The following is a 24,069-nucleotide window of genomic DNA, read 5'->3' as shown; positions in this document are numbered from 1 at the left end:
ATCGCTAAGTTCCTTGCGACCCTGAAGCCACACAGGAAGCCTGGAGAGTGCCCACCCATCCCCATGGCCGACTGCAGCCGACCAGGCCCTCCCCTCGGACTCTGCCGCCTTCAGAGGCCCGGCCCTGCCTACTGCCCCTTCGCGTTGGTAAAGCCAGTGTTTTCACGTCCAGTCGACGCTCAAGGATGACTCTGCGAGTGGACTCAAAGCGAAGGGAACGGAGATGCCTGCTCAGTCACAGCGCTTCCCTCCAAGGCCAGTCCTCCCCGAGACACACTCCGGACTCGGGCGAGTGAGGGGCCCCTTCACCGCGCTGCCTGTGACCATCAGCTTCTCTACAAAAAGGCCAGAGTCAGGGCACCTGGGAGCCCCTGTCAGGGGTCATGACCTCTGCCAGGCTCCCGATCCCGGGAACCCTGCGCACAGCCCCTCTGGGCCCGGCCGGCGGTGCCGGAGGGCAGAGGTCCCGCCGCAGCTGCAACCCCCCCTGCCCTGGGAGCCAGGCATCCATGGGGCAGTTTCCCTGGGAGACTCCACTGAGGTCCAACCTTCCCGAGTCCACCCAGAAAACGCCGTTCCTCCTGTGCTCCAGAGGGCAAAGGGCAGGGCCCGAGGGAGCCCCACCCCGCCCCACCCTTTCCCCACCCCGCCCTTGACCCTCCCCAGCCCACCCCATGGGCCCACCCCAGCTCTAACCTGCCTCAGCCCTCCCCCAGCCTCCAGGCCACGGGGCCAAGGCCCACTTGTGCAAACAGCAGGCCGAGGGCAGCTGACCCTTGCCGGATGCGATGTGGGAGCTCAGACGGTGGGGTGGGGGTGGGGGTCTGTTTGGTTTGGGAAACGCCCTTTGATACCTGAGCGCCAGGGACTTGGGCCAGGGCGCCCCGCCCCACATGCTTTGTGGTCCCCTCACCTGACCACCCCCACCCAGAAGAACCCTCCAGGCCCATGGCCCCGGATCGGCAGAGAGATACCCACGACCCACACCCTGTGCCCAGCCTCACCCTGCAGGGCCAGCACTGCCCCAGTGCCCCAGGCCAGGCCCCCTACAACCAGGATCAATCTGCTGATTTTGGTACCGGAAAAACCACCCGAACAGCCCAGCCGCTTCCTGAGATAGAAGAGGATTCTCCCAAACACCAGAGGCTGAAGCAGGGCACTGTGCCCTGCCCCAACCCCACGACCCCTGGCACGACCACCCCACGCCCTGGGCTCCCTCCAGAACTGAACCAACTTCTTAGTCCCTCAGACTCTCAAGAAAAGAAGAAACAAATGGAGAAAGTCCCCCCCCACCCCACAGGGGAAGAGGGGCTCATGGGGGCCCCCCAAGCCCACTCTGTCCCACTGCCACCATGTCACAAAGCAACATTGCCCTTTCTCAGGAAAAATCACACACAAATAAAAGATAACTCCTTGACTCTATTGGACGGACCCTAATCTTTTGTCACCCTGCTTATTTAACTTATATGCAGAGTACCTCATGCAAAATGCTGGGCTGGATGAAGTACAAGCTGGAATCAAGATTGCTGGGAGAAATATCAATAATCTCAGATACACAGATGACACCACCCTTATGGCAGAAAGTGAAGAAGAACCAAAGAGCCTCTTGATGAAAGTGAAAGAGGAGAGAGTAAATGCTGGATTAAAACTCAACATTCAACAAACAAAGATGGTGGCATCCAGTCCTATCACTTCATGACAAATAGATGGGGAAACAATGGAACTGGGGGGCTCCAAAATTACTGCAGATGGTGATTGCAGCCATGAAGTTAAAAGACAGCTGGGCTCCCTCCCACAGGCCTCTCCTTGCTCCTTGGAAGAAAAGCTATGACTAACCTAGACAGCATATTGAAAAGCAGAGATGTTACTTTGCCAAAAAAGGTTCGTCTAGTCAAAGCTATCGTTTTTCCAGTAGTCATCATGTATGGATGTGAGAGTTGGACTCTAAGGAAAGCTGAGCACTGAAGAATTGATGCTTTTGAGCTGTGGTGTTGGAGAAGACTCTTGAGAGTCCCTTGTTCTGCAAGGAGATCCAGCCAGTCCATCCTAAAGGAGATCAGTCCTGGGTATCCATTGGAAGGACTGATGCTGAAACTCCAATATTGTGGCCACCTGATGTGAAGAGCTGACTCATTGGATAACACCCTGATGCTGGGAAAGATTGAAGGCAGGAGGAGAAGGGGACGACAGAGGATGAGATGGTTGGATGGCATCACCAACTCGACGGACTTGAACTTGAGCAAACTCTGGGAAATGATGAAGGACAGGGAGGCCTGGCATTTTGCAGTCCATGGGGTTGCAAAGAGTCGGACTTGACTGAGTGACTGAACTGAACTGGATCTTATAGATGCCAGAGGGTAACTGAAACACTCCTTACAGGCCAGAGGGTAACTGAAACACTCCTTCCTGACCCAAGAGGAAACCAAGATCCACCTCCAGTTCAGAATTCTTTCCATCGTAACACAATTATCGGGATAATTCAGACCAAAACATACTGTGGCCTAAACTTAGTTGAACTCTGCAAACAACTGTCTCAGTTCACTCATTAACGGTAGGCGAGCCTCCCAAACTGAGACGTTGTTTTTTCCTTAGTGAGAGTTGGTGTCCCCCCAAGGGGAGGCCTGGGCGTGGGGGGCCATGACATCACTGTCGAGGTTAGGCAGTGCCCCTGGTGCCCTTTCTGTGACTGCAGAGTGACCCCCCCAGGGCACAGCAGGATCCTGTGCCCAGAGGGTCCCAGAAACCCTCCCCAGCCCTGCTCTCTGGTGAAGGGACAGGTGGGCGCCCTCCCACAGGCCTCTCCCGCTCTCCCAAAACAACATAAACAGCCCCTCCCATGCTGGAAAGAAAGAACTTCCAGTAACCCACCCTCCATTTTCACCTCTAAAAATGCCAACACAATGAACGCACAGACGTGACCCACAGCTTTCTTAGGCGTCAAGAGCTTTGTTGGCATCACGTGTCCAAAGACATGACCCCTCTGTTATACTGTTCTTTATTTCTTTACTCTGGGCTTCCCAGGAGGCTCAGCAGCAAAAGATCCGCCTGCAGTGTGACAGATATGGGTTCGATCTCTGGGTCGGGAAGATCCCCTGGAGGAGGGCATGCAACCCACTCCAGTGTTATTGCCTGGAGAATTCCATGGACAGAGGAGCCTGGTGGACTACAGTCCATGAGGTCACAAAGAGTCAGACACAACTCAGCAACTAAACAACAACAAATTCTTTATATCATAATAGCGGAGCTTTCCCCAGGTTCTAGAAATTAGATAGACTGCGAAGAGTCCAGTAAATATTTCCTGCTTTCTAATGTCATAATAGTTCTCTCTAAGTAAGACTTCACAGTTCCCGAATGAAACCATTAAACTCTTGTTATGCTTTGATGACATAACTTGTTAATTCTTAATGTTTTCAGCAAACGGCCCTAATAAGTGTCTTCTAAGATTGTGATCAAACACATAAAAATTCATCTTCCCCTGATTCCAGGTCCTTTTCAAACTGGCAGAGGCTCTGACGTCACACAGTGCTATTGTGTGGACCTCTGTGTTCGGCTTTCAGATGCATGGTCGGCTAGAAGCAAGCAGTGTCCTGTCCTTCTCCAGCTTACACACGGGCCTTACACACTCCTTCCCGGAGCACTACAGGCAAACACAAACGCTGACACAGCGACACTGCCCTCCGCGCTCCCGGAGCCTTTTTGCCACTCTTCTCAGGGAAAGTTTAGCCCAGAGGATTTGCCACAACTCGGCCTTTTTATCACATCTGGAATCTGAGATAGCAGACATATTCAACAGCTTTGACACAGATTTGCTGTTTCTGATCACCAAGGTCTAACGGTTAAGGGAAAAGGCAGAAAGGTTTGGTAATGTCTGGCTGGCTGTGCTCAGTGCCATCAAAGAAGTCTGTGAAGCTCAGAACCGCAGAGCCGGTCCATCCACGGGAGCGCTCAGGATGGGGCTCCAGGAAGATGAGCCAGAGCGACCCGGGCTCCAGGGTCCCGTGGAGGCCTGCCCTCTTTGCCAGGGCGCCCCTGACCTCCTGGGGCTCTGCTCCCGCGGTGGGGCCTGGTGGGGCCTGGCTGCCTCCCCAGGGCTCTGGAGCTGGGGCGGGGGGACTCCATTCCAGACGGAGGGAGCTGACTTGTCCCTGGGCCCAGGAGGCGGCCCGTCAGTCCTGGCTGCCGGAGGCCTGGCTGCCTCCTCTGGGGAGGCCTCCCAAGCAGCTCCGTGTTGGTCCCATTTGCTTGTCCACGTGTTGGCCGCCAGTGCCCCTGGGACCAGGCTGCGGGCCGGCCCAGGTGCAGAGCCAGGCCTCTCCCGGGTGCACTGCGGCATCGCGCAGGCCAGCTGGGGACCCCATGGGGTGGTGGGCATCAGGCCAGCAGTGTAGGCAGCTCTGCCTTCTCCTGCCCCGGCCCCGGAGACGAGGGTGAGCACTGGGGGCCTGGCCCAACCGACGGCCACCTGGCAAGAGGGCTGACCTCCAACTGAGTCCACGCACAGCACGGGTCGACTATTCCCTCCATCTGGCCACCTGGCCAAGGGTGGACAAGGGACCAAGTGCCCAAGCGGAAGAGAAACAGCCTTGCTGCGGTCCCACCTGACGCCCGGTGAGCCCCCAGAGCAGCTCCGGGGGCTGCTGTCTGTCCGGGGTTCACAGCAGGACCCAGCACCCCTGCAAGGAAAGGTCATCCCAAAGACCAGCGACACAGCCACAGCCTGTCCACCACACTCAGATCCAGTGGGAAGGACATCCTGTTCCCTGACCCCTGACCTCAGCCTGCACCCCGACTCCATAACCACAGGTGTCGAGGTGCCGGGGAGGTTGAGCAAACGGGACATTGTTGACCCCAGCAGCAGTTACACAAGTCAGCACTCTGAACCGAGGTAATTATTAGTTCTGTATTTATTAGCTGAACCCCTTTTGAGTAATAGCCTCTGGGGACATTTATAAATGCAATAAAAGGTGCATCATTGTTTACTGCAAAATGACGGGGCTCTTTCTGGATTTTGGCTGAAGCAAGCCCTTGGGCGGACAGCCTGTCTGCCCAGATCCAGGAAAGGTTGAGGGCAGCCTCCGCCTCTGCTTCCTAGGACGTCAGCAGGAGCTGTCTGCCAGCTTGGACCCAGCCAAGATAACCTGAGCCCGGATCTCCAGTTAGGAACCCCAGGATGACTTGTGATGGAAGAGGGGTGTCTGCAGCTCAGGCACCCTTCAGGCCCTGCCCCTCGGCTGGCAGAGGGCCTTGGGCACAGCGCGCCCAGTGGGGTTTCTTAAGCAGTCACGGGGGATCGGAGTTCGCCCCTCTTTCAGGCACAGTGGATTCGACAGCATCAGGGTCCAGTCCCCCTGATGGTCAGGTGGTCAGGGACCGGCCACGGGCTGCTTGTGGAGGGCTCTCAGAGGGACCCAGAGGTGCCCCCACACCCCCGCTGTCTCAGATGCCACCATCCAGTCACTCTAAGTCACGCAGCAGACACAGGACAGACATTCTCCAGGGGGAAAATAGAGAAAACAGGCACAGGAAGACCAGGCTGCCTCACAAACACCCTCCTCGTTCTGTAACCGCAGGGCCGTGGGTGTGCACGGACGCTCAGCATCCACAGCCAGAGGCGCCCGTCCACAGACCGACACGAATGACAGAGTCTTCAGGAATATTCCCCCGGCCGAGCCCAAGCTTTCATCTGCCACACGGCACTAGTGGAGACACCTGGTATGAAAGAAACGGCTCTGGGAATCAGCCGCCAGTCCAGGTAACCCCCAGCTAGGCCCAGCCACTGGCAGCGAGTCCAGTCCGCACAGTGAAGAAGTCCTGCTGCCCGCAGGACACAGGTGCTTTCCCCGCGGGGGCTCCTCCTCCTTTGTGCAGGGATGTGAGTCGTATGTTCAGTTGCATTATTCAAGCACACTGGAATAACTCTGCTCTTGAATTCCTTCGACTACGAACTGTCCAAGTTAGAAAGCAAACGCAGGACCTACAGCCCATGCCCACAGTCAGCAGCCTGGCTCCGGGGGAGGGACTGGGCACCAGGACCCTCTAGGAGGCCACGGCCTGGCTAGCCCTCCCGCCTGGCCCTCAGTCCAGACGCTGCCCAGAGGCTGTGGCCCCCGGCGGCTCCCTGAACGGCGCCGCTTTGCCCTTTTGGAGGAGGAGGCTGTGTTGAAGGCCCTGGGCATGCGCAGGGCAGAGGCAGCCTGTGGTCCTGGGGAGGCGTTGCCTGAAGGATGCGCGGGTCACCTGACCACACATGGCCGCCCCACCAGACCGGGGACACACTAGTTCTGAGAGACCAGCTGCCCACACGTCCTGCTCGTGGGGTCTTCTGCCGCAGCCGGTGAAGCGGTGGATTCCTCCTGGACAGAGAGCCAGACGCAGCCACTCCGGGCCTGGCAGGCACACCTCTCTGCTCACCCGAGACAACAGCAAGCCACGTCACTCCTTCCATCGAGGGGAAGTCAGCTGGACACTGCGTGTCTTCCCTGCAGAGGCAGACACTTCCGGGCAGCAGGCAGGCAGGCGTCCGTGCACCCTCAGCCCAGGGCCACAGCCGGAGCAGGGCCACAGGGAACCCCGCAACTGGCCGCAACAGAGTCCCTGAAACACAGGACAAGGGGCCGCGTGACTGTGGTTGTCCCCTCCCTAACCAGGTGAAGGGTGCCATTCTCAGCAGTCTTGGTAATTCCAACAACTTTTGCCCAATGGAAGTAAGTGTTTTGAGGAAAGAACACTTCAAATGTGCTCAAAGGCACCATCTGAGCCTCCCCAAGCGCACAGGGGCGGGGGCAGACTCCAGACCCAGCAGAGTCTGGTTCCCTGAGGGGCACCCCTTGTCTGAAGCCCAGGACAGCCGGGGCTGGGCGTGGTTGGGAATGGTCCACACAGTTCCTACCATCCAGGGCCCGTGCAATGACAAAGTCAGCAAATTAACCTCAAGTTAAAGAGGGGGTGACTGTCCTGAGCTGAGGGAGGGCCAGGGGAGCTGGGGTACGAGACACACAAGGAGAGGTTGACGCAGGAGCCTGAGAAGGAGGGAAGGGGGAGAGAACGACCCACAAAATCCAGAAAACCCCTCCTGAGTTTTAGGAGGGGGCAGGGCAGACACAGCAGAGGCGTCTCGGTGGATCGGGACCAACAGCAGTGATATTCCTTAGCCCCGAACGATGAGACCAAATCCTCATCAATCGCCTTAGATCATCGTACAAATTACTCAGTTTCCCATGAGGTGGGTTTTTGGGGCAGCAGGGAGAAGGAGTGCTTCAGTATCTTTTAACTAAATCACCTGGAGTCTGATCTACAGGATTATATGAATTATGCTGCAAATCAGAGTGTGTAGGTCTTTGCCAACATGCATATCACATCACTCATGCCAAGAAGTCAAAATTGCTGATGCTACTGATTGTGCAATTAACTTCTTTGGTCTTTAAAGAGAAAATACCCCACCTACTCAGGAACTACGAGAGGAATCCTGAAAACCCAGGCTATAAATGTGACCTCTTGAACTTCCCACGAGATTTTTGATCTGTTCAACTAAGAAAAGTCACTGCAGAGATACTGCTTAAATGAGTAACAAATGAGTAGTATGTCCCTTCCCTCTTTCTTAAGCAGAATTGGGCAACGAACGGCAAACAGAATTCATTGCTCAGTGTGTTTTTAGCCCAGTGGCTCTGTTTAATGCTGTTGTTCAGTCACTCAGTCGTGTCCGACTCTGCGACCCCGTGGACTGCAGCACGCCAGGCTCCTCTGTCCTCCACCATCTCCTGCAATTCGCTCAAACTCACGTCCATCAAGTCGGTGATGCCAGCCAGCCATCCCGTCCTCTGTCGTCCCCTCTCCCCCTGCCCTCAGTCTTTCCCACCATCAGGGACTTGTCCAATGAGCCGACTTTTCGCATCAGGCGGCCACAGTACTGGTACTTCAACTTCAGCATTAGCTCTGCCAATGAATTCCAGGTTGATTTCCTTTAGGACCGACTGGTTTGATCTCCTTGCTATCCAAGCGACTCTGCACTCGGTTTAAGTGGAATCTTAAGTGGCTTATGCACAGAAGTGATTTAACCCTTTTAAGTTGGTGTTTTTCTTTTCGTACCAGAAGCCTCCACTTTCCGTTTATCTCCCAATCATTCTGTTTTGCATTTACTCCTTGAAGCTTCCTTCAAAAAAGGCCAGGGTTCTGGGGAAAGGGCCAGATCTATCTAAGAAGAAGGGAAGGAGGCACGTTCCTGTCTGGTTCCTCCAAAAGCCTGTCTGAATCCATTTACTTCACAGGGAGCAGGAAGCCCCCTCGAGCAGCAGGTCACTCAAGCAAGCAGGTTGATGAGCAAACTCCAAACAACAGACTGAATCCCTATCTCGCTCTGCACACCAGAACACAGGCTGCAGTGGCAAAGACGTGTGTGTGGAAAGCAAGCCCAGGGCAGAGAGACAGGGGAGTGGAAGAGGTTAAGTATCTCTGTGCAGGCAGGGCTCCGGTGAGCCCAGAGGAAACTCTCACTGCAGATCAATTCTCTCTGTAAACATTGTAAACTCCTCTGTGCCTAAGTAGCAGGCAAAAGGGGAAGATATTTGTGACCTAGCTGGCTAATGATAAATGAAAGCTGTTAGAAAGCCGTTTTTAAAACAACTAAAAATAGAAATGAACCGTGGTCAAGGCTAGCATATTTTCACCCCAAACAGCAAATAGTCCATAAACACCCTTCATAATACAAACGCAAACTTAAGAAAAGAAAGACCTGCTGTTTTCTGTCTATTGCAAAGTCCTGCAAGTCTGACAGTGTGTGGTTTGGTAAGGCTGGCTGCGAGAAGACCGGCTGTTCACACAGTGTTAATGGGGCTGTAAACTGGTGCACCTTTTCTGCAGGGCAGTTGAGCAATGCCTATTAAAATGTAAAATGCACATAGCCTTTGACCCAGAAAACCACTGCTAGGAATTTACCCCAAGGGTGCACTATCTCAGCTGAGCACAAGGGCACGTATTGGGGTGTGTAGGGCAGCCCGGTCTGCGGCCCCCAAACTGGGGAGGACGTATGTCAGCAGTGCATGGCTCCAGTTAAAGTCAGCCGGGGCACAGCCTCGCAACGGACCGCCGGGCAGTCAGGATGGGAGTGCTGTGGAGAGCCGTGTGTTCCGCACACCAACCGTGGTCCTGTGCTCGGCACAGGGCTCCGCGTGCATCTCCATGCACAGAAATGCTCACAGAGGAGATGGTCAGAGGGATTTTACCAAACACTCATGTTGTGCAGTTACCCGGGGGTAGCTGACGGGGCTGCAGAGATGCAGGCGTGGGGAAAGCCATTTATCTTTCATCTGATGCACTTTTATTCTGGTTGGAAGAACTTCTTTTTTTATCATTATAGTCCACTGCTTTACAATTTAAACAAGCCCAGTTCACTGAGAGGGAAGGAAAACAAAGGAGGGAGGGAGGCAAGGTGGCAGGTGAGCTGGGGCAGAAACTTTCTTGTTCTTCTGAGATGAGTCCTGGGCCCGTGAGGATGGACACAGAGGCCAGCGCATCCCAGACCTGAGCGATGGCCCCAAACTGCGCAGACGGACAACTTCGGGTTCCTCTATGAGTGAAGCAGGGAGTGCCAGCTGCTGGTCTGGGCACTGTCCCTGGTCCCGGCAAAGCCCCTGGGGGTGAAGTCCTGGAGGACTGAGCCCTGCTCGTCCTCCTAGGATGCGCAGATGGGAGGGTGTCCTGGCTTCTGGCGATGAGGCCTCAGAGCACAGAGAGGGGAGCTCCCGGGCTTCACAGAGAGGAGCCAACAGACAGGAAGGTCTCCAGGCCGGCTTGCTCTCCAAGGCCGGGCCCTCCTAGAAGCAGAGGGGTGGCTTCCTGGCAGTAGCGGCCTCTGCCACACGCGCCCTCAAGTTTTCACCAGATCAAATAGCTTTCTGTCTTCAGTTCAGTTCAGTTCAGTTCAGTCACTCAGTCGTGTCCGACTCTTTGCGACCTCATGAATCACAGCACCCCAGGCCTCCCTGTCTATCACCACCTCCCGGAGTTCACTCAAACTCATGTCCATCGAGTCAGTGATGCCATCCAGCCATCTCATTCTCGGTCGTCCCCTTCTCCTCCCGCCCCCAATCCCTCCCAGCATCAGAGTCTTTTCCAGTGAGTCAACTCATCACATAAGGCGGCCAAAGTACTGGAGTTTCAGCTTTGCTGCTGCTGCTGCTGCTGAGTCACTTCAGTCGTGTCCGACTCTGTGTGACCCCATAGACGGAAGCCCACCAGGCTCCCCCGTCCCTGGGATTCTCCAGGCAAGAACACTGGAGTGGGTTGCCATTTCCTTCCCCAATGTGTGAAAGTGAAAAGTGAAAGTGAAGCCGCTCAGTCGTGTCCGACCCTTAGCGACCCCACGGACTGCAGCCTACCAGGCTCCTCCATCCATGGGATTTTCTAGGCAAGAGTACTGGAGTGGCTTGCCATTGCCTTTTCCAGTTTCAGCTTTAGCATCAGTCGATTCTGGTAGTGGACAGGAAGCTAGTTTTTTTATCCAGTTATTTCTCAAGATTAAAGTTATACTTGAGGTCTAATTTTAGAAGATAATGGATTGGTGGAGAAAATTATTTTTTTCAAAGAACTTTTTAAAAAAACTCAGATTTTTAGAGAGCTTTAAAAATGACTCTTCTATGGAAACGGGGGAGGGGGCAGGACGAACAGCATGTCGGCTCCCCCCGCTGCCCACCCCAGCCCCGCACTGAACCCTCCACGGTGACAAAACAGCCTCCCACACTGGGAGGTTTAAACATTAATGAGCCTGTCGGGGTGCTGGGCCCGGGAGCCCCGCCTGATGAGGAGCCAGCAAGCCTCGGCTGGACCCCTAATTACTTCTTGCGCAACTGCGGGCCGGGTGCCCAGATCACAGGCTCCGGGTCGGGGCGAGGGCCCGGCTCTGCCAGGTTGCATAAGCCTTCACATAGCAGCATCGTTAGTCACAGAGTCTCAGAACAAAGGGCTATTCTGACCAGGGCGGGGTCTGCTTTCCTGCTCTCCGGAACCGAGACCCACCTTCTCATAGTCAGGGGGTCCCCTGCTTCCGGAGCACGGGGGGGCTGGAGGACTGTGTGGGGAGGTTCTGGTTCTTACTGCTGTTGCCGCTGTTTAATCTCCCACCGGATCAAGACGCTTTGGTCCTGGGCCCTCAGCCTTGCTCACCAGCTGGGGCTGCACCCCCCAGGGGGTCCAAGCCTCCCCACGTCCCAGCCCCCCTGGCAGGCACCAGGCTGTCCTCAGGCCCCAGGGCCTTCGGCCGTCAGGAGCAGTTTCTGCGAAACCAGGTTCTAAAGTGTAGCTGCCCTGGTGGCTACTCACACAGCACACACACAGAACCTGAAGTTTAGGGGCCGAGCACTGGCTTTGGCAACGACCTGGTCACTGACATCACAGACGGAGGGACCGAGGCCAGGGCAGCTGGCAGACAGTCGGCTCTGCACTCGGCCGGCCGGATGAGGCCCCGCTGCTACCTGGATTCTTGGGCTACAAGGGAACCTCTCACACTCGTGCCTCCCCCGCCTGTCTGCTCACCTGGAGAGCCCGCCCCGAGAGCTGGGAAGACACTCATGGCAACACTGCAGCCTGCCGGTGAGTCTGAAGAAGACAGCTCTTCAGCTGGACGGAGCCCTGGGGCAGCGGTGCGGGGCCAGGCCAGCGGCCATCTCCAAACCTGAGGGGACACTGACCAGGGGCCACTCGGGGTCTGGCAAGAGATGTTGGAGTGCGAGGAGTGCCTGTCACTCAGAAGCACATTCGCTAAAGCTTCCTGGGGAAAAATCTTGAATTTCCTGTGATTTTGCCAAGAGAATCTGGTCTTTCCACCTGTGATTTATCGCTGAGGCCACGAGGATGGTCAATGCCAAGCTGCCCCTTCCCCCTCCACTCACAGCTCACGGCTGCATCGCGGCAGCAAGGGTGAAACCTCCTTTACATTAAACTCGCTTCTCTGATGTGAGAGCTGGACCAGCCGGGATCAGGGAAGAGCCATGGATACCAAGAGATGCACACTCTGGATACTTCATCACAGAGCATGTCCGTGGATTCATCAGCTGTAACCCAAAGGTGTCAGCTCACAGATTAATGTCAGCCCGTAGGGAGGCCTCTAGTGACAGATCAAAGAATTCTTTTTCAGCCTTTTGTCCAGTGAATTGGACTGAAACATCTGCTCAGATGTCGCGTTCTGTGAGGTTTTTCTCTGGCCACCCTTTCCCTGTCTCTTGTCCTTGCTTTATTTTCCTCCCTGGCACTCATCATCACCACAACATCCATGTAACTTATTTGTCCTTGTTTCGTGTCTGTCTTCCCCACTGGAACAAAAGTCCAGGAGAACACAGATTCCTTTCCGTTTGGTTCACCATGATGAACACCCCAGAGCTGAGCACAGAGCCTTCAGGGCACGGGGCTCTCAGGAGACAGGCACCAGATGGAGGAGGGAGGGACGGATGGGGGATGGAAGGAAGAATCCATCGTATCCACCATGAAGATGAAACAGCCCAAGAGAGCGAGGGAAAAATGTTAGATCAATAACCAGTTATCTCAGCAGGTGAGACAGCAGTCTGAAGCCAGCAAACGGAATTTAACAGGTTGTGTAAGTCAGCCCCACACTTAGACTCCAGGAAAACAATTGCACAAGCATGAGATGGAAAGATAACAGCACGTGCAAGGCTGAAGGCATCCTGGGAGACAGCCAGCTTGACCTGGGTCCGGAGGACGCCAGCCTGTCGGAACGCCTGGTCCCTGGGGTCCTCGATAGAACAATCACAGTTTTCAGTGTACAAGCGTCCCATATGCTTCCCTTCATTCGAATTCACACTTCTTCAAACACACTTGTGATATTCATGTGAGCAAGTCTGTCCCTTGCATTCTGGCTTTAAGAACAAAGATTAGAAAGAATCTAAAAAAGAATGAATATATGTAAATGCATAACTGAGCCACATTGCTGTACACCCGAAATTAACCCAACATTGCAAATCAACTATACACTAATAAAATTTTTAAATATTTTAATAATAACAAAGATGAGTTCTGACTATCCACCACTAGGAACTGACATGCCATGGATACAAAACAGTCTTTAAATAAGAGTGAAGACTTCAAATGTACTTATTTGGAGCATTATCTCAGGTAGGCAGTTAAGTGGTGTGTGTGTGTGTGTGTGTGTGTGTGGTATGTGTGCACGCTCGCCTGTTCAGTTGCTCGGTAGTATCCGACTCTTTATGACCCCATGGACTGTAGCCCACCAGGCTCCTCTGTCCATGGGATTCTCCAGGCAACAATACCGGGGTGGGTTGCCATTTCCTTCTCCAGGGGGTCTTTCCAACCCAGGGCTCAAACCCAGGTCTCCTGCATTGCAGGAAGATTCTTTACTATCTGAGCCACCAGAGAAGCCCTAAGTGGGGAGAGGGATCTAGGAAAAAAGAAAATAAATGCCAACTTTGCTTAGATTTCAGTAGAGCCTTGCTATCTGGGTGATCTTTGACCATTCACTTGGGCTTCATCCAAGTGTCCATTAGAAATGTAGAGCAGCCGGCCTGGCCCCAGACCCACTGCCACGCAGTCTGCATTGTCATAGATGCCCAGACGATTTCCACACTCAGCTGGTAACAAGTCTGCCTGCAACGCAGGGCTATAGTCCACGGGATTGCAGAATCGGACACAACTAAGTGACTAACACACACTAACCTCTGAGAATTCCATTGTAGAGGAGAGTTTCACCAGTCTTCCCACCTCATCCACAGCCCAGGAGGGCAGCTTCCATTGCAGCCGACCTCCCTTCTCCAGCTCTTGTCCTGGGGGCCAGGGAGCCACGCATCCCAGTGGCCTTGGGTCCCCACCTGAAGGCTTGCGTGATACACGGGGGAATTAAGTGTTTGCAGGACCCCCCATCAGCTCCAAGTTGCAGGCGGCTGAGCTGACATGAGAGGCTGGTGACTCTGCCTCCCCCGGGTGCTGTTGGGTGGATGTGACTGGCTCCAGTTGGGTGCACTGCTCAGGTCAGGGCACCGGCTGGTGGTCATGTTCTGTTGTCAGCACTTAAGTTCAGACCAGCTGCTGCAGTCCCAGCCTCAGATACGTGTCCTCCTCCAAGGATATACAACAGTCAAGGCTAAGCTAAAGTCACCCGGGGTTCCTTCCAAATTCAAGGTCATGGAGCTCAGCGGGACTGCCCCTTCCCTGTCAGCATGACAGAAGCATCGAGGCTCCGAGTGGGACTGACATCACGGGAGCCATCCGTCCTGCAGCCATCCATCCCCACGGTTCTGCTCCTCTTCCCAGAACCCACAGCATCATCGGGTGACTTCCTCTTCCTCCAGCCAGGTGGCTGGGCTCACCTGTCCTCCTCTTCTGCAGTGATGGGCAGCCCGTGGCCCTCGCCCCGTCAGGATCTCAGAGCCAGAAGTGAAGCACAGGCTGGCATCGTGCAGCATGGAACAGGGTGGGCTGGGTCCCCGCATTGCCATCATGTTGAGAAGGAAGGGCCCCACAACGGGGCAGCATCCTACAGAATGTGTACCCCACTGACCACAAACTGCCCACTCTGGAAGTCAGATCTGTCCAAGAAAAAACGTAAAGGCCTTTCTGATGCATTTCAGAAAGAATCTGAGTCTGTGAGACTGAGCAATGGGAAGAGCGCTGACCTCGGGTGGGGGTGGGTCAGATCACCAGCTTGCACAACTCGGGGAGCCACGGGCAGACACTCCATCAGGAAGTTGGGCAGCGTCACCGTCCAGCCCAAAGAGGGCTTCTCAAACTCGTCTCCTCCCCGTGCTGCACGGAGGAGCCTCGCCTGCTGCAACACGGAGGAAACCTGAAGACATCGTGTTCAGTGCAGGCAGCCAGCCACACAGAGAGAGATGCTGCGTAATTCCACCATGTGAAGGCCCCAGAGTCATCAAATTCACAGGAACAGATTAGGAGGGTGGCTGTCAGGGGCTGAGGGAGAGAGTGGAGTGGGCTTTGTTGTTTACTGGGGACAGAGTTCCAGTTTTGCAAGATGAAACAGTCCTGGAGATTGGGTGTGCGACTAGCCTGTGGGCACAACAATGGTTACAGTGGTAAACTTTGTCCTGTGTGCATCTGACCACAGTTTAATATAATAAAACGATAGGGAAATATTCGGCCTAAATTTTCTCACGCACAGATTATTCCTAGGAGAAAACACAAAAGCTGGCAATGCAGTCCCTTCAGGGCAGCAGGACCCAGGGACTGAACCAGGGAGATTTTCATACATTTTGAACTTTTAGCAATTTTTTTTTTTTTTACCATATACATTTCTCAACTTGTCAGTTTAAGAGAAAAATGTCTGGCCAACAACCCCCAAGCCGCTTTCTATGGAATCTGGTAGCTCAGGTTTGGGTTTTTTTTCCCCACATATAATTGTCAGGTTGTAAACGGAGGCTCTGCGTTTGCAGCTTCATTCTCTCGGTACTCACATCTCTGTAAGTGAAGGATTCTCAAAGATCTGGGAAGCTTTTATTCACAGGACCTGGATTTGCAGTCTTCGGTACCTAAAAGAACAAAACACGCGGATGGACCGCATTGCTCCTGCTGCTTTCACAGCAGGGGTGGGTCTGGGACCTCACCCGCAGCCCGTCCTGCAACCCACATTAGCGAGCACGCTGGGCGTCAGCACAGGGCCGGTTCTCACACGTGCCCTCACTCAGGAGCCTGTGAACCTGGCCTCAGCACTGCCCACCTCCCCCTGGTGCACTTGAGGGGCCTGCACATCGCACGGCCGGTCACTTGTCCACGGTCTTGCTCGCTGCTTGAGGAACCGATTGTGCACCAGGTCTGCCCTGTGGGTCCAAAGCCTGGGTGTTACCATGACCCCAGGCTGCCCGCCCCAGTCCCCCAGCCCCTTCCTCGCGTGGCTTCTTGAACCTGCACGTTACTGGGTGGGAGGGGCCCCTGCACTGGGGGGCCGGCAAGAGGACTTGGGGCATCTCAAGAGTGAAGAGTGGGGACTTCCCTGGTGGTCCAATGGCTAAGACTGTGCTCCCATTGCAGAGGGCCTGGGTTTGATCCCTAGTCAGGGAACTAGATCCCACATGCCAGAGTCAAGACGTAGTGCAGCCAAACAAGAGTTTTTTTAAAAAAAAAAAAAGAGTGAAGAGCCGCTGTCCGAGGTCTTGGCGACTACAGATTCTGGAGAGGACACTTGGGGGCTGGGAAAAGGACAGCAGGATGTCCTGCAAGGCTCCGGGAGTCGGGCCGCGGCCACCGGACACGCCCCTCACCTTTCACGGGTCCCGAAGGTTCTGATCGGCTGGCCGGCAGGCGGCACCGGCTCTGGGCGCCCTTGCAGCCGGCTCGCGGGTAACCGTGCGTCGCCGGAAGCAGAGCTGGGAATTGGCTGGAAGCATCGAGTGAACGGCTCCTCACTCGAGTCTAGACAGCAAACATGGAGAGTCACAGCAAAAGTAGAGAGCACTTACTTTTCAGAGCGAGGCAGTCTTTTGCGTACATGAACAAGAACAATAGAAGTTGATCGACGCTATGACCCTGGGGATGCACTGCTGTGGACAGAAAGCGAGGAAAACAGAGAGAACTTTGCATGCAAAACCCTCAGGACTGAAGAGCAAAGCTTCGTTTTGTCCTTACAAATACTTCTTGCGGTAACACCTTCAGAAATGGCAAATGTGAGACACGCCCCCCACAGTCTCTGAAGAACGCAAGACAGCGCTGCCCCCGTGTTACCCTGGCACACCCGTCCCCCGCACAAGGGAAGACACGCGCACACATGGGGACCGGGCGGTGGTGCTTTCAGAAAAGAGGGAGATGAGTGGGCACGCACACGAAGGCGTCCCCTCCCAGCGTTTCTGGTCTCGTGGTGAGACCCCTCCACCTCAGCAGACACGGCTCGCGCCCCGAGTGGTTTCGCAACATCACACGGCACAGACGTTCCCCGACTCAGGGAGCTCCGCTGGGAGCTGTCGGGTTGGTTTCGGGGGGTTGCTGCGGAGACCGCGTAGGCGTCTCTGTGAATGGCAAGGCCAGACCTCGGGCAATCCTCTCCTGCATAAAAGCGGCGTCTGCACCGGCAGGAACGGTCGCCATCAACCCTCTTGACGGCTGGCAGTTCCCCAGGGCGCGGTACCCCGCGAGCCTGCCTTCCGGAAAAGCTGCCTCCTCTCCGCGAGAACCTTGCCGCCCGCGTCCCCGCTCCTCTGCCCTTTCTGCTCGGAACCTTGAAAACCAGGAGCCTGGGGGCCTCTCAAGGAGAGAGCGGACTGGAACCTCCCCAGACCGTTCTCCTCCGTAGCTTCCAGGTGGCTCTACGAGAGACCCCACTGTATCTGACCCAACTCACAGGAAAGGCGAACAGCCTTTCCCCCAGGACGCTTGTGAAAAGCAGATCGGTGGCAGCTGTGTAACGTCACGATTGCCTGAAGCAGTGGTAAAAGCAGAGCCAAACGGGGCTGAGTGACGAGGTGTCCACAGAGGGCCTTGAGAAGCCCCGACATGTCTGCAGGGCTCCAGGAGGCTGCGCGTGTGTGCAAGGCTGTCCCGTGCAGGGGAAGACCGGACAGGTCTCACGGCTCACCTCCGCTGACCCGGAGGCTCTGTGCCAGCGAGGAGCCCCGCCGGGAGCCGAAGGCATCGCCCCGCACACACGAGGACCTCGGCAACATGGAAGACCTCGGGTCCAGACGCTGAGGCGATGACTGTGCGGGGACTTCGGTGACCAAGAACCCAGACTTTACGGAATCAGCTCCATTTAAGAAAAGCCACTAAACAAACAACAAAAGCAACAGCACACAGTAACAACGGCAACCCCTGGGTAGGAGGGAGAATTTAATAGAGTTGTCACGTTATATTGTTTAAAACATGCAATTTTCAAACAATACTGCAAGACCTGCAAAGAAAAAGAAACTGTGGCCCCACACAGGTATGCTGCTGCTTAGTCGCCGAGTCGTGTCTGACTCTCTGTGACCCCAGGGACTGTAGCCCACCAGGCTCCTCTGTCCATGGGATTTCCCAGGCAAGAATACTGGAGTGGGTTGCCATTTCCTTCCCCAGGGGATCTTCCTGACCCAGGGATCGAACCCCGGTCTCCTGCATTGTAGGCAGATTCTGTAGGGATCAAACCCGTGTCTCCTGCGTCTCTTCTATTGGCAGGAGGATTCTTTACCAATCGTGCCACCTGGAAAACACCACACACAGGCTGGACTAAGGCTTTAAACTGGCAATCTGGTATGTGATCGAAGAACTAAAGGCAACCGTATCTAAATAACTAAAGGAAGTGTGAGGAATGTTTCACCAAATACAGAATACCCATACAGGAGTTTTTTTTTTTTTTTCCAAAGACCAAATGGCAAATCTAGAAAACAGTATTACAGGACTTCCCTGGTGGTCCAGTAGTTAAGACTCCATGCTTCCAATGGAGGGTCATAGGTTCCATCCTTGGTCTGGGAAGCTCCATATGCCACAGGGTGTAGCAAACACAAAATTACAAAAACTGAAATGAAACTTCACTAGAGCTCCATGTCGGATCAGAGCAGGGAGAGGAAGAACTCTGAACTCTGTGAGATTGGTGAGGTGCCCAGTGTGAGGGACAGAAAGAAACAAGAAGGAAGAACAGTGCCTCAGAGACCCCTGGAACCTGCTCAAGCACTTACACTTCCTCTGGACGTTCTTAAGGAGCGGCGGGCTCCTCCCCGTGGGTGCAGCAGTAGAGGCGTGGCGGCCCTGGTGCAGGTCAGCCCCCATCCGTCCACCTGTGTAATGAGACGCCAGCAGCGCAGGCGTCAGCACGGCTGTTCCAGGACAGACCACGAGGCTCGGGAAGGGGCTCATCACCTGGACGACGTCACCCCACCTGTGCTTGTTACCCAGGATCACTGATCAACCCCGGGTGGATACAGGCAAGCAAGCCGAGCACCCTTTATAAGCTACGGGTCCAAGTGTGCAGACAAGACCTTCCTGTGTGCGGCTACAGCTCTAACACAGCGGGTGGCTGTGGTGCTGGAAAGTGGCTGTGCCACGACCCCTGACCTGGCTGGCCAGCCAGCAGACGTCCAGCAAGGCTGGTGCCTGGCTCCACGCATCCCCGTGTGCCGTGTGCCCTTCTCCAGCAAGACCATCCCTTACTCCGTAAGATGCTCCTGTGGCTTTTTTTTTAAATTGCTCATTTGAAAAGTAGTAACAAGCAATTTTTTGTTTCTAAAAGAAAATTTAATGTCTAAAATGTCTAAAAAGAACTCATCATTTCCAGTGTTATATTCCTTTTCCTTTAAATTCTGAATGGTAAGTCCAAAGTTGATGGTCACAATTTAACTGGCACCTTAGTGTAATCTGATTTTTTTTTCCATTGCATTAAACACAAGATGGTAAATTATTAACCTATAGCTCTAAGGGGAAATAGCTTTCACCATATTTCTATTTTTTATTTACAGCTCATCCAGTTTCCCTGGATTAGATGGCTCTTTTAGGGAGCAAGAGAATACCTTGATGCATCCATTTATCCTTCACGGCATCCTGCTACCCAGACAGTGCAGCCATGGATGGAGAAAGCAAACCTGCTGGTCTCCCATTTGACAGCTCATGACTGACCCTTAAATGTGACAAAACATACCACAAAGAAGGTTCATTCTATTTTAGAGGAAGTACTGAAAGAGATGGGAATACCAGACCACCTGACCTGCCTCTTGAGAAACCTGCATGCAGGTCAGGAAGCAACAGTTAGAACTGGACATTTAACAACAGACCGGTTCCAAATAGGGAAAGGAGTATATAAAGGTTGTATATTGTCACCCTGCTTATTTAACTTATATGCAGAGTACATCATGAGGAACGCTGGGCTGGAGGAAGCACAAGCTTCCAGAATCAAGATTGCCAGGAGAAATATCAATAACCTCAGGTATGCAGATGACACCACCCTTATGGCAGAAAGGGAAGAGGAACTAAAAAGCTTCTTGATGAAAGTGAAAGAGGAGAGTGAAAAAGTTGGCTTAAAGCTCAACATTCAGAAAACTAAGATCATGGCATCTGGTCCCATCACTTCATGGCAAATAGATGGGGAAACAGTGGAAACAATGGCTGACTTTATTTTTTGGGGCTCTGAAATCATTGAAGATGGTGACTGCAGCCATGAAATCAAAAGACTCTTACTCCTTGGAAAGAAAGTTATGACCAACCTAGACAGCATATTAAAAAGCAGAGACATTACTTTGCCAACAAAAGTCCATCTACAGTCAAGGCTATGGTTTTTCCAGTGGTCATGTATGGATGTGAGAGTTGGACTGTGAAGAAAGCTGAGCGCCGAAGAATTGATGCTTTTGAACTGTGGTGCTGGAGAAGACTCTTGAGAGTCCCTTGGACTGCAAGGAGATTCAACCAGTCCATCCAGAGGAGCTCAGTCCTGGGTGTTCATTGGAAGGACTGATGCTGAAGCTGAAACTCCAATACTTTGGCCACCTGATGCAAAGAGCTGACTCATTTGAAAAGACCCTGATCCTGGGAAAGATTGAGGGCAGGAGGAGAAGGGGACGACAGAGGATGAGATGGTTGGATGGCATCACTGACTCGATGGACATGGGTTTGGGTGGACTCCGGGAGTTGGTGATAGACAGGGAGGCCTGGTATGCTGAGGTTCATGCAGTCGCAAAGAGCTGGACACAACTGAGCGACTGAACTGAACTGAACTCAATTCTAAAAGAGTAACAGTTTAATACAGAGTTATAAAATGTATAAAATTTAAATTATACAATGTTTTTCCATAAAGTTGAAATAGTAACTGAAATAAGTCAAAAAAGCATGCTTACTTTTTGTTTTCTGCATAAGAAACTTGAAATTACTTTTCTTTCTTTCTTTTCCCCAAATGTTATGTTGTCCATTAGTGACATTGAATACTTTTGTATATAGCTTTTCATATTTTCTCTTCAGTGTTCTGCTTACTCACATAATTTGTTCCTCGATGCTTGAGGCAGGGTGCTCAGGGCTGGTGCACTGGGACAACCCTGAGAGATGGGGTGGGGAGGGAGGTGGGAGGGGGGTTCAGGATAGGAACACATGTACACCCATGGCTGATTCACGCGAATGTATGGCAAAAACCACTACAATACTGTAAAGTCATTAGCCTCCAATTAAATTAATTTACAAAAAGAAAAAAATAGGTTTTCTTTCTCTTAATAACATATAGAATTTTACCCTATTAAAATTAATACCGGGCTTCCCAGATGGCTCAGTGGTAAGAATCTGCCTGCAATGCAGGAGACAGGGGTTTGATCTCCGGGTCAGGAAGATCCCCTGGAGAAGGAAATGGCTAACCACTCCAGTATTCTTGCTGGGAAATCTCATGGACAGAGGAGCCTCATGGGTTTAGTCACAGAGAGTAAGACATGACTTGGTGACTAAACAGCAACAGTATACTTAATGTTGTTTTATTTTGTTTGGGTTTTTCCCGCAAAGATGAAGCTTGTTAACGTGTGTGTGATCGAATTAATGCACCTGTCCATCTTATGCTCACCCCACACTGCAGCTTCACAGTAAGTTCTAAGAATATGCACACACAGTCCTGGTCACTAATTCTCATTGTCAAACATATTTTGTCAGACCGCATTCCTTCACTTTTCCACACAAATGTTAGACACATTTCGTCTAGGTAAAAAGAGCTAATGAGATTTTGCTTAAAACTGTATTAAAACTATGTACTGATATGGGAGGAATTACCACTGTATTTATTATTGCCTTATTAATCATTTTTATATTTTGGTTTTACATTCTGTTCTTTGATAGACTATAATTTTTTTAAATATAGTTTACCTTGATTTGCTTATCCTTAGGTATAATATAATGTTTGTTGCTGTAAATAAAAATTTCCCCTTATTTTTATACTAAAAGTCCTGCTAGCTGTTTCATGTTGAATCTTTTGGATTTTCTATGTACAGAAGCATTTAATTTGTAAATAAATAATTCTACTTTATTTTTCCTTAGGACATGTTGTTAAATGCTGAATATTAGAAATTACAAAAGCTAGTCACTCAGTGGTGTCCAACTCTTTGCAACGCTATAGACTGTACCCCACCAGGCTCCTCTGTCCATGGGACTTTCCCAGCAAGAATACCGGAGTGGGTTGCCATGCCCTCCTGCAGGGAATCTTCCCGACCCTGGGATTGAACCCATGTCTCCTGCCTCTCCTGCATTGCAGGCAGATTCTTTACCGCTGAGTCACCTGGGGAAGCCGATTTCATGACATAAATAAGTCTAATGATAGCTAAGGGAACTTAAGACTTGAAAAAACAGTTTTATGGTAGGTATAGTGGACGATAACTAGTAGGGACACAGAAGTGTTTAAAGCTGTTAATCTCAGAAGACACACACATATGCACCTCGACCCTCCTTATTAAGAACGCTGAGGGAACACAGAGATCATTAGCTCACATTCAGCGGCAGTGCCCTCTCCAGGTGCCTCAGAGCCTCTGGAAAACCCTACTGCCCGAGTGCAGGAGAAGGAAATGAAGAACATTATTATTAGAAATAATAATCATTGGAATATACTTATTATAGGAATATAATTATTAGGAATGTATTATTAGTAGTAGTACCTCAAAGACCCTGAAAGAGTTCCAGAGACCCCAGGGGGCCCCAGACCACAGTTTGAGAACTCTGCTATAGGTGACTCCCTTTAGAAACTTCAGAGATGCTGGTCCTGGAGGCGGAGTCCGGGGCAAAGACCCCAGAGGCCACTGGGGCTTTCCCACAGCCTTTGGGGCTTCTCACCCCGGCTTCCCTGGTGGCTCAGAGGTTAAAGCGTCTGCCTCCAATGTGGGAGACCCGGGTTCGATCCCTGGGTCGGGAAGAGCCCCTGGAGAAGGAGATGGTAACCCACTCCAGTATTCTTGCCTGGAGAATCCCATGGACGGAGAAGCCTGGTAGGCTACAGTCCACGGGGTCGCAAACAGTCGGACACGACTGAGCGACTGAACAGAACGGAACAGAACCCCGGCTTAGGCGGCTGCGTGCTGTGAAGCGGAAAAGCGGGCCTTCTCTGCAGCTGCAGGCTCCGAAACAGGAAAGACGCCGGCGGGCAGCCCCGGCCAGTCCTGCTTCTCGGGGCCCTTCCTTGCTTCCCAGGGATGTGCTGAACTGCACCATCAGTTTCACACACGTGCAGGCCGTTCTGGAGACAGTCATAAACGTGTGAGCCATACTGACTCAGTAATGCGGACACTTTGGCTCCAGATTGTGCTGAACTTTGCCCATTCCAGAAATATCCTGTAAGACATTCCCAAGGTTCTGAGTGATGCAAACCACACTTATCTACTTAACAGAGACAAAAATGAGGCCAAAGCAGGACCTCGGCTTCTTCCTGAGAAGAGAGATGCGTGAACAGCAACCCTCCTAAGAAGCCCACTTACCCCCAGTGCTCAGCACTGCCTCTCGGGACTCGGACGCTCTGCACTAGCAACACTTGGAAGCTGCTGGGGAGACGGCAGGGGGGCGTCCCCTCATTGTCCCGGGCCTGTGGGCAGGTCGAGCCCTTCCTCAGCTCTTGCTGGGGGAACATCGCCGTGTTTGCCTCAGAGGAGAGGAGCTGACATGAGACCACTGTCCTGCGGCACTGTCTGACTTTCTGAGTCCCAAGGGAGCCTCCTGGCTGTGTGGTCAGCTCAGGCAGCCCTGACAAAGGACCACAGGCGGGACGGCTTATGCCACACATGTTCATCCCTCACAGTCTGGAGGCCGGACATCCAAGATCGAGGTGTTGCCAGGGCCTGGTTCCTCCTGAGGCTTCTCTCCTGGGCTTGGAGGCGCCACCTTCTCCCCGTGACCTCATGTGGCCCTCCTCTGTGTGTGTCTGAGACCTCACTCCTCAGAGGGACGCTGGTCCTGTGGGATCAGAGCCCGCCCTAGTGACCTCCTTCTAAGTAACCACCTCTGTGAAGGCCCCGCCTCCAAACACAGTCACAGGATCCTGGGTGCTGAGACCCAGACGTGATTCAGGCCTGGCTCTCCTGTGACCCCCTTACGCTCCCTCTAGTGTTTTGCACGTGAGTCAGGCAGCCAACACGTCCGGCCCACTCACCTCTGACGGGACAGCACTTAGAAAGTTTCCTGGCCCATGATGAGGGT

The 24,069-nt window shown here is 53.0% G+C and overlaps 1 long non-coding RNA gene across 1 annotated transcript; it reads right to left on the bottom strand.

Moving 5' to 3' along the window:
- Positions 1–12,529: 12,529 nt before the first annotated feature.
- Positions 12,530–16,745, bottom strand: LOC129543621 (uncharacterized). The gene is made up of 3 exons (XR_008683307.2): positions 16,233–16,745; positions 15,429–15,503; positions 12,530–15,024 (listed from the first exon to the last, which is right to left on the bottom strand). It is a non-coding gene; the product is annotated as an uncharacterized LOC129543621 (long non-coding RNA).
- Between the last annotated feature and the right edge of the window lie 7,324 nt (positions 16,746–24,069).

The sequence above is a fragment of the Moschus berezovskii genome, chromosome 23, assembly GCF_049115385.1.
Source record: "Moschus berezovskii isolate FMDL1 chromosome 23, NW_MosBer_1.0, whole genome shotgun sequence".
Taxonomy (NCBI): domain Eukaryota; kingdom Metazoa; phylum Chordata; class Mammalia; order Artiodactyla; family Moschidae; genus Moschus; species Moschus berezovskii.
This window is presented reverse-complemented; position numbering and strand designations above follow the sequence as displayed.